The 10184-nt window shown below is 40.3% G+C and overlaps 1 protein-coding gene across 1 annotated transcript in view; it reads right to left on the reverse strand.

The window, feature by feature from the left end:
* Positions 1 to 3629, reverse strand: part of Fam107b (family with sequence similarity 107 member B) — a 74564-nt gene extending 70935 nt beyond the window's left edge. The window contains exon 1 of the mRNA XM_076939475.1: positions 3485 to 3629. The gene's annotated coding sequence lies outside the window, so the exon portion shown is untranslated. The remainder of the gene's footprint in view (positions 1 to 3484) is intronic.
* Positions 3630 to 10184: the final 6555 nt, after the last annotated feature.

The following is a 10184-nucleotide window of genomic DNA, read 5'->3' on the forward strand; positions in this document are numbered from 1 at the left end:
ATTAGTCTTGTACTTTTACTGTGATGGGAGGAAGAAACCTCAAATTGATTCCCCAAAAAAACCTAAATAAAGATGAAATGAGCATTTGGGGGCATAAGGAATAGAAATATCAGTTTGGATTAAGACATGCTGGGTTTTGTCCTCCTTTTTGGCCATTGTCTTTATGCATCATCTTGCAACCCATACTTTGTATCCTAACCATCATCCCAGGGGCTCTGAAGAGACAAAGTGAGCATAACTGTGCCCTAAAAATATTAATCCTTGCATGTGTACAAATCTTCACTATGTCTCATGTGAGTCAATAATTCACTCAAAAAATAAAATTTTCATTTTGAAATCCTGTGTAGAAGCCATGACTTTTCTCCATATCGTATTCTAATGTCTGCATTCATTACCTAATGCAGTATAACAATTATGTCAAAACCTAGTGTCTTAAAATAAAGATGAGTAATTTTTCTCACAGTGCTGAGACAGCGTACACGCCGCTCAGCTGAGATGCCTCGATCCTGTTCTGTGTAGCCTCTGTTTGGCTCTGTCATTGAAGATCAGCCAGCAATTGGCTTGTCCTAAGAAGGCTTGAAGGCCAGAAACTGCCTAACACTGTCAGCTTGGACACTTCTGACCCTGTTCACCAGGTCCTCATCAGTCTTCCAACTCATCACTGGTGACAGAGTTTTTCTTCCCATACTACTTTGGAATACATAGCTATCTCAAGCTCTTCTCCAGCTATAGATATCCTTGTGTAGCAATCTGATGGAGGTAATTCCTCAACTGAGGATAGTTCTTCCAAGGTGACTTTAGTTTATGTCAACTTGACAAAAACTAATCAACCCAACAGTGGAGGGAAACAGTCTCCAGATATGTATTGTAATTAATAAACAGCCCCGAGTCATTTGCCATTGTACTGTAAACCCATACGATAAGTTGGATAATTTATTGTTGGTCTTATGTCCTAAACTGATAGACCAACAAAAATATTAAATTTCTATATATTTGTTTCTTATTTAATAATAATGAGAAAGGAGCTAAAGAAGAAAGACTTTAGACAGGACATACACTATGGCTGGTTGGGTTGTAAGCCAATAGATATCTAAAGTTCATTCTGTGGCATGTTAAATACTAAAATTGTAAAGCAAAGTACTGGAGACTAAGTGGTTTAGAATACCACTCATATATCCCTTAGTCCAGATCCAGCCTGGCTAGTTTCTCTGCTAAAAAAAAAATCCAAAGATAATTCAAAATATTTACGGGGTATATGGTCACCCTCCCATACCCACCCAGTCATTGAGCCCAAGGTCTTCTTCTGAGCTCACTCAGATTGGTGGCATAATATCCTGCCTGCAATTGTTGCACTAAAGTTCTTGGTGTTTTGTTGTTGTTTGGATTTTTTGTTTTTGTTTGTTTGTTTGTTTTGCTGGTTGACAAATGGGAGTCATTCAAAGCTCCTCAGATCTGTCCACATGCTTCAATGCATGGCCCTTTCCATCGTTAAGCTAATGGTGACTTGCAAAACTCTTCAGTACTTGTGATCAGTGACTTCCATTTCAGCCTCTAGTGAAAGGTCAGACCATCTCTGTGTCTTACAACCAATCAATATGAGGCTTTCCCTGAAGCCTCAAACTCTCATCACAAGATGAAATGGTTTGAAAATTATTTGAGCTATGTCTTCCCAAAAAGCTCATGTGCTGGAAGTGTAGCAGTGGGAGGCTGTGCACCACTAAGAGATGGAGCCTCATGGGAGGTCCTTAAGTCATTGGTAGCCTGCCTTCAGAAGAGATTCTGTGAGTTCAGCCTCTCTGACTTACTGTTTCAAGATGTGATCTCTTCCTCCCACACATAGCCCAGGTTTTGATGACATTTAATTAGCATTAGTTCTGACAGAAATCAAACTGAGCCCAATCAATTCTGAAATTTTAGCTGATAAACCCCTGAAGTAAATAAAACTTTTTTCATAAAATTGTCCTGTCTAAGATATTCTATTATGGTAATGCAAAACTAATACACAACAGGGCATAGTTTATGGTAGAAGGAATGGAGAAAGTTATGGGTACTCTATAGGCTGGCAATCTTAGAAGATACTTTAGACTTCCATCCACACAATTATTCACATTGGTAGATGGGTACAGAGGCAGACAGACATTCTCTAGTATAGAATTTCTAGAACTTGGATCAGCAAGTTGGGTTGGTAAGTAAAGATGTTTGCTGCCAAGCCTGGCAACCTGAGTTTGATCCTTAGAACCCAAATGGTGGCTGGAAAGAACAAGTTATCCTTTGACCCCCACAGGCACACCCTGGCATGCATGCACATAAAATAAACAAATAACATAAAAGGTTCTACTTTAAGTAAAGAACTCAAGGTCAAGCAAAGAAGGGAGTCCTAGGGATGTCTCCTGCACATAGTTCAGCAGTTACTCAGGTAGACCAGAAAGCCAAGTAGACTCAGAATGCTTGTGGTGGTGATAATTGGTTAGAAATATTTCTATTCAGTCACCCAGATTCCACAGTTGGACATGAGGTAGTGTTCACTGAGCCCTGGTGACCTCAATTTTGAAAAATAGAAAAAGAAACACAAAGTTAAGAATATTTCACCCTAATTTTATCACTTAATAGCAGAGTGATGTGAATACAGTATGTTCTGCTTATTTTGATTGCCTGTTTGACATAGTTATTATATAACTGTAACCCAAGTCTATCACCCTGGGACTTCATTTATAGAACTCACTTGTGGACTATTTTGTGAAAAGTTCTGTGGCTTGTAATGCAAAGACAGTGGACCCATGCCTTCTAAAGTGAGGAGTTTTCTAGGTTAGATTAATTGAAGTAGGAGGACCACAAAGAATCAAGAGAAACAGCTATCAGCCACATAAACAATTACCAAATGGTACAAAGATCTGAGTTTCACATCTTTTTCTTTACATGAATCTAAAACCAGAAAAGAAGGATTTCCTGAGGTCTTCCTGTGTGTTTAAAATGAAAAATCTATTTTAAAAAAGTGGGGGTGGTGCTTAACTGCTCATCCTGTCAAAAACATTAAGAGAGCTAATGGTAGAGACTAACAGTTAATTGAGCTGTTTCTCCATCTGAATGGTGACGCTTACCCCTCTGTAATTCCTGCTTCACATGAATAGCATGAGGATGTTCAGATCACAGTCTACTGAAGATTTTCTATGACCTGTTCCAGTTTGTTTTTTCTTCCTCGTGACATTTGTTGTAACTACATTTCCATCAGCAGGAATATCCCTTAGAATGTCTGGATAGGTAATAACTAGCCCATTGCCATCTTTATTCATCCACCTTGGGTTTGGTACAATCAAGCAAGTCCATGGAGTGAGGAAATGGAAGCTAGACCAGGATGAAGGAGATGAGTTCAGCCAGGAGCTATGGGCTCAGCTGTTATGAGTGCACCTGCACACACATGGTGCACACATACATATGCATAAATATAAATAAATAAACAAATAGATAAATAAATGAACAAACTTACAGAGATCTGTCTTCTCTGGTTTCAGCTCTGCTGCCAGGTGACATGGTATTTAACCCACTGAGTCCTTCGTTTTCCTCTGGACCTAATAAGTGTCTCCTCATATGTACAAAACATTCCACAGTAGCAGTGTTGCCATCGGACTTGGATGGGGAGCAAAGCTGTTCGATCTACTTGAAGTTTACTGGCAAAGTCCAAACTACAGAGAATGTGAAATCTTGCCAGAGAAGGTTTTCTTATTAACTCCGCTTCCAGAAGCGAGTCTCCCCCATTTAAACTGCTAATGATTACTGGATTTTTAAAGTCCATTCCCACTGATAACATTCTCCTGTCTGCTCCAACCAACTATAAATGAAATAGAGCTCTAACCAATGTCCGCATTCACTGGATGGTGTTAGGAGGAACACAAATTAGAAGGGGTGATAACGGCCAGAGTCTAATCCAGGGTCACTCACGCAGTTTCATCCCAGACATTTGCCATCAGTGCTCGAGACATGCTGCCCTGTCCTCAGCTTACAGCCTGTCCCATGACCTCCCGCCTCTAAATAAACAGCTGAAAGTCACTGCAGGCCACAGGGATGCACACCTGCTTTGCCCAGCTCAAGTTTCCTCACAACTGTTGAAGCCATTTGTTATCCATCCTCGACACTATTCATATACGAGTTCACGTAAAGAAATGTTAAGCTATCATAGGCACTGTCTCGTTCTTCGAGGGACCAGGAGGGTTGATAAATTTCTGTCCAAAATAATGAAAGACAGAGAGGCAGACACAAGATGGCAAGAGACAAGACCTCTTTTTTTGAAGATGTGGAAAAAATCCACAGAAAGGGAACAAGTTTTTTTTTTTTTTTTTTTTTTTTAATAAATAGAAATGAAAAGGAAGGAAACAGCTACAGATACTGAAAGCCAGGAAAGGGAACACGGAAATATTCCAACTCCTTTGGTCTGGAAATTGACGTGAAGTAGAGAAATAGAACTTGCCTGTGCATGCCCACGGTGAAGCAGGAAACCTGGAGACATCTATAAACTTTCAACAAACGAGTCAGCAATTACAGTTCACTCACAGAACTAGAAGAACATAGCACTGAGAAAACCAACTTCCATTATTGTGGCTGTTGTTTGGTTGGTTGATTGTTGTTAGTTTCTCTGTGTAGCCCTGGCTGTCCTGGAATTTTCTCAATAGACCAGGCTGGCCTGGAACTCACAGAGATCTGCCTGCCTTGCTTCCCAAGTGCTGGGATCAAGTTTGTGTGACACTAAGATTTGTTTATTCTCAACTTGCTGAGAGATCCTTTAAGAGATGGCTTATCGGTGTGACTTCTCTTTTTGCTCTAGAACTCGGTTATCAAGGATACCCCAGATAGTCTCTCTGCCACACAAACTTCAAGACAAAACTTTCCTATCACAGGCCAGAGTCTCCTTAGGCAACCATACCAAGCTAGTGTTTTTCTCTACACAGGTCTCATGGTTTCCTCTTGCTGAAACTCTGCCTGGGAGACAGATGCATCCTTCATGGAGGGTTATCCAGTCCACCTGGCTTTCTTCCCGTTGTTTCTGGAATATGTACAGTAGATTATACACAATTCCTCAAGCCAGCTTGCAAGGCAGTCACATGCTAGCCTAATCAAGGAAAACACTGCTTCCCCAGTTCCTCTGAGCCAGACCACTGGCTTTTCTTTCATTAAAATCAAAGTACCATGAGAGGCTCAGTGGGTAAAAGCTCTTGTCATTCTAGTCTGGTGACAGAAGTTTCATTTCCAGAACTCAGCTATAAGTCAGACATACTAGTGCACATCTGTAATCTCAGCACTCCTGCAGAGGGAGGGGTCACATGACAGGAGAATTGGCTGGAGACAAATGGTTAGCTAGACTGGATGGAGTATCTATCTGCGTAGTAACAGACAGACTCAGCCTCAAAACAAGGAAAGAGAAAACCAACTCTAAAAATCTTGTCCTCTGACCTCATGCTCACAGACACACACAAAGATAAAACATACACACACACATACACACACACATGTGTGTATGTGTGTGTGATCAATCAACAATTAATGATTAATTATTTCAAAGTTGCTTCTTTAAGAAAGGACACTTGTGCTGGAGAAGGACTCAGTGCTAGACACCTTGACTTGTATCTTTGAGTCCCCAGGATCGATGCCCAACATTGCCCAAAACAGATGGAGCTGGTTTCTTCATTAACCATTGTCCTAAGGAGTTGATGTTAATGATTTCTTACTGGTTTTTTAAGTGATTCTGTGTGAAAAGGAGTAAGCTGGATTTGGGGAGAGAATTATGTCAATTAAAAAGTATAGTAGCAAACCTGCCAAAGCAGCTTAGCAAGTAAAGGCACTTGTCACACAATCTGGCCACCTGAGTCCCATTCACTTAACCCACATAGAGGCAGAAGGGGAGAACTGAGTCTATCAAGTTGGCCTCTTATCTCCACACATGTCCTATGGCATGTATTCTACCCCACAGAAATCACGCAGAGACATACATATACAATAATAGCAAAAATAATAAAAAGTTCAGTGTCTGCACTCATGAAGCTAATAAATTTAGTAAATGTCCTATATTTTTTCAACACAGGGTTTCTCTATGTAATAGTTCTGGCTGTCCAGGACTCACTTTGTAGACCAGGCTGGCCTCTAACCCACAGAGATCCACCTGCCTGTGCATCCTGAGTGCTGAGATTAAAGGTCTGTGTCACCACACTCAGCTTCTATATTGTAATTTTTAAAAATATGTTATTTTTATCCCCAGGGCCTCAAATCTCTCAAGGATTAGGAACCTCTTCTCCCACTGAGGCTAGAGCAGGCAGTCTTCTGCTATATATATGCTGAGGGCCTTGGACCAGCTCATGTATGCTACCTGGTTGCTGGCTCAGTTATTCTCATGAATTTTGTTCTTAATTAGCTTGCAATTTTTGAAAGTAGATGAGACAATGTTTAAATTTCCTCAACAATCAGAACTCCATATTAGAAGCCAAACAGCCATTTATTGAATAGTCATAACACCCATAGATGGAGATAGAGAACACAGTGATCAAGGTTGGATCACAGTGTGTGTTTAGGATATAGGAAGCCCTGGGTTCAGTCCTTGGCACCAAAACTTAAACAAAACAGTCAATATGATGGAAGAATTTAAGATATCACTGGGGACTGGAGAGAGGCCTTAGCGGTAAAGAGCACATACTGCTTCTGCAAAAGAACCAAGTTCAGTTCCCAGCACCCATGTCAGATGGCTCACAACCACCCGTAACTCCAGGAACATGTGACACCTCTGGCCTCTGTGGGAACTTATACTCACATGAGTATAGTCACACAGAGACACACAAAAATATACATAATTTTAAAATAAAAATATATATTTTTAAAAAATGTACAATTATAATTTGAGCAGGGTAGCTCAAACCTATAATCCCAGCACTTGAAAGGTAAAGGCAGGAAAATCAAAAATTCAAGGTCAACCTTGCATTTATAGCCAGTTCAAGGCCAGCTTAGACCAAGAAAAAGTAGATATCACTATATTATTTCTCAATTATATAAACTAATAAAACTTAACTTAGTAGTTTATTCTCTCAAACTTTTAGAGTAACATATAATAGATTCTAATATAGGTTATTTCCCTGCTGCATTGAATAAGAGCACTGAAAATGTAATTTATTTTATTTTGGTTCTTAAATTTTATTTACTTTTACTTATACTTTTTCCTGGGATTTTCAAAACTACATTTGTTTATTTAATTGCAGGGACTAGCACATGTGCCATGACACAAATATAAAGGTCAGAGGATATCCCATGAGAATCAGTCCCCTTATTCCATGATGTGGGTCCTGGGGATGGAACTCAGGTCACTGGGCATGACAGCAATCACCACTACCTGCTAAGCCATCTCATCGGCCTACACAATTTTTAAATCATGATCTGCTGTGGATGGCAAAACTGAACGTTTCACTGGGAGCTTGATAAAGCTGAACTTAGTGTTCACCGCACACTTACCAGCCCCATTGTTCTCAGGGTCAGTTTTATAAATAACAAAAAGAACCTGATCCACTCCATGGAGCTGCTGGAAGCATCTATGTCCAAACTGCTAACAGCAAATGAATAGAGAAAGGCCGTTGTTCTAGCTGAATTTTCTACTATTCTCAGTGCCTCCCCCATGACATGCAGTAAACCCAGGGGACTGTTAATGATGCAGGAAATTAATATGCATGAGCTGGAGCCCCACCAAGAAGCTGATAGAAGGTATTGTCCCTCTGCCTAGGTAGGCCTGGTGTTACAAAGTGGAGAGACCCAGTTGGCATATTACTGGCAAGTTCTAGGCAGACTTCTTTTTTGGCTTACTGGAAAACACAAACTTTCATTGAGTAAGAGAAGATGTAGTGACAGATACGCTTGGGTCCCTTATAAAAAGCAGTAAAAATAGTGGGTGAGGAAAGGATTAAAAATAAGGGAGCAGAAGGGTGGAAAAGACGTGGAGAGGAAGAGAAGAAACGGGGCAGGACAGGACAATATGAGAAGAAAAACAGGCAGGAAGTGTTAACCACAGGCATATTTGGAGTGGGAGGGAAGAAAAGGAAATGAAGAGGCAGGAAAGGAAAAGGAAATGGGCTGGAAGAAAGTGTATTTTAAGGCTGTGTGTGTGTGTGTGTGTGTGTGTGTGTGTGTGTGTGTATGTGTGAAGGTCATGGACTTGTTAAACTGTGAATTAAAGACTAAGGAAGCAAACTTTCCGTTGAGAGATTCTTGCTCTGTCCCTCCCAGCCATTGTTGTGCACCAAGATACCCAAGATACCAGTATTCGCAAAGAGTACAGTTGCTGTACACTCAAAGCTGGGACTTTCATGGGTTTAAATCCTTGGAGAACAACCCTGAAGCTATAAATATGGGTGAGTGCAGGCCTTGTGCTTGAGAGACCAAGCCACGTGGGAGACGACGTGTAAGTGGATGAAAGTCAAAACCCACTGATATTCCTAGTTAGCATAGAGATGCATAAATTTGTACATGTTCAAATGCTGTGAAAGTAGAAGCAGAAACTGTCCAGGAGAACAAAAGGGACAAGGGGGAGGAGAGATGCGGGGGACCACAAGGTGTGAGGAGGAATATGGTATATAATTGTATGAACTGTCATGCAACATTTTATCATGCTCAACACACACACAGGAGGTGAAATAAATTAAATAATTGCATTTTCTGCCTTCATTTCTGTTGGTGTGACAAATACCCTGAACAGAAACAACTTTGAGGGAAAAAAGGGAAAAAGTATTTGGCTTTTGATGCCAAGTCCTGGACCATCACTGAGGGAGGTTAAGGCAGGTACGTGCAGGTAGGCCTGTTTGCTATGCCACATCTCTGTCCCCTCTGACCAAGGAACTCAATTCACAGCCAAAGCGATGCAGTAGGGACTGTGAAGGATGCTGCTTGGTGCCCAGCAGGAAGACTTGCACTCAGCTAGCTTTCTTAGATGGTTCAGGACCGTCTGCCTAGGGACTGGTGCCATCAAACCCACAGTGGACTGGGCCCTCTTACATCATTTAACAAAATCAAGACAATCTCCCACAGACATACCTACGGGCCAATCAGATGCAGTCAATTCCTCAACTGAAATACATACACTAGATAGTCCTTATTAACAGTTAAAGCTAACCTAGACAGGCATCAATTGAATAGAAGAGTATAAAATTGTTTGCTTTTTTATTTGAAAGTATAATGTATCAAATTTCCACAGCTGATCACTTCTTAGAATTGAGGAAGCATGGAAGTAATGATGTATATTTGAATATAAAAGTGAAACTGTGAGTTAAGCCAAACTGGAGAAAACCAAACACAAGCTGTCCTGTGAGTGAAGGCAGGACACAGCCTGATCAAGAAAGGGTGATGGGAAGAGGAGAAACAAATAGGGAAGAATCAGGTGGGTAGCACGGCAATGTACTAAACAGACATGGACAGATGCAGGAACCTCGTTGCTGTTTGGATTTGAGAGTTTCTGCAAGCCCCAGATTGTCTTAAGAGTTGCACCTTGGAAAGATCACAGCCCTGTCACTAGAAGAGAAAGTCCAGGCTTATTGGGGTTTCCCTAGGTGTCCCCTGGGTTTTCACTTGGTGTCCTAATTCATCCAACAATCCCCATGCAAACTTTAAGTCCCTGGATTAGAAGTGTTTATGATAATGAATTTGGGGATCCATTCATCCCTTGGATTGTGAAGAATCTTGGGTCCTATATTTTAAAGTATTCTTGGTGTTCAGTTTGCAGTTTATCATATAAGGATATCTGTAAAAGTTTTCTTTTTATTTATCTTTTATAATTTCACACATTCATAAAATATATTATGATCATACTCATTTTATTACCCTTTCCTCCCCCCCCCCCACTTTTCATTCAGAGAATCAATGTTATACTTTAAGCATCTATATTCCACCAAATGGCAAAATCTAAAAGAAACTGATGTATTTCTAGATATATACAACTACCAAGGTTAAACCAAGAAGAATGATTTTAAAGACCCATAACATCTAATAAGATAGAAGTAGTAATTAAAAGTCTCCCAAATAAAATAAACCCAGAACTAGATGGATTTTATATAGAATTCTACCAATCCTTCAAAGAAGATCGTCAATACTCCTCAAATTCTCCATAAAATAAAAACTAAAGGAATACTTCCAAATTCTTTTTACAAAGCTAGTATTACCCTAATACCCAA

Source organism: Arvicanthis niloticus, chromosome 8 (genome assembly GCF_011762505.2).
Source record: "Arvicanthis niloticus isolate mArvNil1 chromosome 8, mArvNil1.pat.X, whole genome shotgun sequence".
Lineage (NCBI taxonomy): Eukaryota > Metazoa > Chordata > Mammalia > Rodentia > Muridae > Arvicanthis > Arvicanthis niloticus.